Source organism: Oncorhynchus kisutch, unplaced genomic scaffold (genome assembly GCF_002021735.2).
Source record: "Oncorhynchus kisutch isolate 150728-3 unplaced genomic scaffold, Okis_V2 Okis01b-Okis20b_hom, whole genome shotgun sequence".
NCBI classification, from domain to species: Eukaryota; Metazoa; Chordata; class Actinopteri; order Salmoniformes; family Salmonidae; genus Oncorhynchus; species Oncorhynchus kisutch.
In genome coordinates this window covers 3,320,883-3,324,496 of record NW_022261978.1, presented here as the reverse complement: position 1 = coordinate 3,324,496, position 3,614 = coordinate 3,320,883, and positions in this window count along the sequence as shown.

Genomic DNA, 3,614 nt, shown 5'->3' with positions numbered 1-3,614 from the left:
TGCGTAAAAACTCACATCACGTGATTACGCAAACCCGCACAACGTAGATTTAGGGTGTGTTCGTGAATTCAATCTCGGGTGCCGGGGTGCGCTCAGGGCGTTCTTAAACACAGAGGGTTTCGCGGAGTAGGGTTGATCTGAGCGTTTTAACCTCACAACGGCAGTCAAGCGCCCAAGCTAACCGGCTTGCTACTTCCAGGCACAAATGAGAGAACCCCTCGCTCTGAACATTTTACTCGTCCTAGCAGAGCTGGTTAGGCTTATTTCATTGTATCCAAGTGGTTGGTGATTGTAACTGTGCTGCTTTTTTTTTTTTTGCCGACGTTTACTGACACCAGACATTTTCAACAGGTGTTGAGCTTTCGTAAATTCATCAGTTATTCTGCGCTCTGGCACTCAGACGAGAGTGCTCTGAAATCGGAGTAGATAGCCAGAGCGAAGTTACGAACGCATCCTATACATTTCCAATAAATCTCCGCGATTAGCGTGTAAACAAAGTACCAGAACACTTTCCTGTTAACCAATGTGGTTGAGAGAGAAAAACATACGTCATGCAACGTTTGAAGTCGTTTTGAGTCGTTTTATCATATCAAATGAAACGTTATTGGGCCAATACAACAGGTGTAGACGACAGGGTTTATATGCTTATATCCCTGCTATACACTCATATCCCCATGGACCGGTTCGTAGATAAAACATTCTCCATTCAGGCTGCGAAGTTGTAGATTTCCTCCATATAAAGGGGAAGTTTACCTAAAATCCCAAACATTGAAATTAGTTTGGTGAAATGTGCCTTCTCCTTCCCTGTTGTTGCAGTCGGCCACCTGAAATAATAATATAAAATCATCACAATTGTTTTAGGTGTTAAGTACACATTTCCTGACTTAAAACCGATAGTATTTTTAATTAAAATAGCTAATTTGGCCAGACCCTTTAAATAAAAGTAATTTGTCCTCAATTCACGGTTTTCTTAATTGTTCTTTGACTGACAATGAGCCGCACAAAGACACGTCACATGACTCATTTTAGCAGCTCTCCAGTTCTACACTGTAGGGAGAGAGAGGAGAACTCCACCTAACTAGTTTCAATGTATGGAATCACTTGGGAAATGTGGGATTTTAGGTAACTTTCCCCTTTAACGGCGAGCAGGCAGAATAAAACCACAGGGAAACTGTGTGTACTTTCTGAAACACCATTTTCCACCACCATGCTAGAGTCGCCAATGCTCTTCTCGGATGCTGTGTATCACATTCAGTCTTTTATTTTGAAAACTATCAGACTAGGGGGGAAACAAACAGACTGGTGCTGTAGTGGAACAGTGGTGAGGTTTTAATGGGTGTAGGGTAGCTGTATAGTGGTGAGTTAATGGGTGTAGGGTTAGTTGGTATAGTGGTGACGTTTTAATGGGTGTAGGGTTAGTTGGTATAGTGGTGACGTTTTAATGGGTGTAGGTTTAGTTGGTATAGTGGTGAGGTTTTAATGGGTGTAGGGTTAGTTGGTATAGTTATTCTTCCCTGAAATTGCGTTCCCATGCAAAACTAGACAGATAGCTAACAACGAAGTCTTCAATAAAACTCCCAAGGCGTGACTTTTCTTGAATTAATATATTGAAATATTTTCCGAGGCTGAAGCGTGACAAGAAAAAACTGCACTGAAAGACCTGCACCATAGCGTTGTTTTTAGCTGCTTCTCTGCGTACAGAACGACTACTCTACTTCCTTGTTTCCGTAGTCTTTATAAGTACCAGAAAGCTCCACTAGGGGGCGAAAAACACCATGGAACACAATGAAAATCCATTTTAACCACAGTAATAAAATAATCTGTTACCTTCTAACAGGATGGCAGCACAATAGTGGTGACGTTTTAATGGGTTTAGGGTTAGTTGGTATAGTGGTGAGGTTTTAATGGGTGTAGGTTTAGTTGGTATAGTGGTGAGGTTTTAATGGGTTGGAATAGTGGTGAGGTTTTAATGGGTGTAGGGTTAGTTGGTATAGCGGTGAGGTTTTAATGGATGTAGGGTTAGTTGGTATAGTGGTGAGGTTTTAATGGGTGTTGGGTTAGTTTGTATAGTTATTCTTCCCTGAAATTGCGTTCCCATGCAAAACTAGACAGATAGCTAACAACGAAGTCTTCAATAAAACTCCCAAGGCGTGACTTTTCTTGAATTAATATATTGAAAACGTTTATGTTGTGAGACTTCAAAATACAGAAAATAATATACTTTCGTATTCAATTCACATCGACATACTGCAGCTGTACATTATACATTTCAAGTTGAATTTGCATAAATACAAAGCACGTGCCAAGGTACAATGTATCTGGCATGATGACAAACCAGATAGCTAATTACCAAATGAGTAGCAACTAGCGAACTCCTTTCATTATTCTAATAATGTGCCACCAACTCTGTACAATAACAAAGCATATTACACTAGAAACAGTAATAAAACTAAAGTATTGTATGTTCTCCTTCGTTTACATGACGCACGAGCAAAGTAATACGGCTGAAGGCATACATGAAAGGCAAGGTCATTTGTTTGAGTAAATGCAACTAACATTGATAAGTAAACAATATCAATAACAAGATTATCATCACTAGCAATTACACACAAATATTTTCCGAGGCTGAAGCGTGACAAGAAAAAACTGCACTGAAAGACCTGCACCATAGCGTTGTTTTTAGCTGCTTCTCTGCGTACAGAACGACTACTCTACTTCCTGTTTCCGTACAGTCTTTATAAGTACCAGAAAGCTCCACTAGGGGGCGAAAACACCATGGAACACAATGAAAATCCATTTTAACCACAGTAATAAAATAATCTGTTACCTTCTAACAGGATAGCAGCACAATAGTGGTGACGTTTTAATGGGTTTAGGGTTAGTTGTTATAGTGGTGAGGTTTTAATGGGTGTAGGGTTAGTTGGTATAGTGGTGAGGTTTTAATGGGTGTAGGGGTTAGTTGGTATAGTGGTGAGGTTTTAATGGGTGTAGGGTTAGTTGGTATAGTGGTGACGTTTTAATGGGTGTCGGGTTAGTTGGTATAGTGGTGAGGTTTTAATAGGTGTAGGGTTAGTTGGTATAGTGGTGAGGTTTTAATGGGTGTAGGGTTAGTTGGAATCGTGGTGACGTTTTAATGGGTGTCGGGTTAGTTGGTATAGTGGTGAGGTTTTAATGGGTGTAGGGTTAGTTGGTATAGTGGTGAGGTTTTAATGGGTGTAGGGTTAGCTGGTATAGTGGTGAGGTTTTAATGGGTGTAGGGTTAGTTGGTATAGTGGTGAGGTTTTAATGGGTGTAGGGTTAGTTGGTATAGTGGTGAGGTTTTAATGGGTGTAGGGTTAGTTGGTATAGTGGTGAGGTTTTAATGGGTGTAGGGTTAGTTGGTATAGTGGTGAGGTTTTAATGGGTTTAGGGTTAGCTGCTAGTGCAATCCCACCTTGTCTAGGTTGGATGGAAACCTGGTCTATGAAAACAAATAACGTTTTTTTTTAAGTGTTTCCATAGTGGCGTAACCAGTCCACAAGGAGGGCAGCGCCTCTTCTATTCTTTGGGGAGAACACTGATGTGTAGCACCAAGAAAACACAACATTTAACACTGAGATTCCATCCCAAATGGT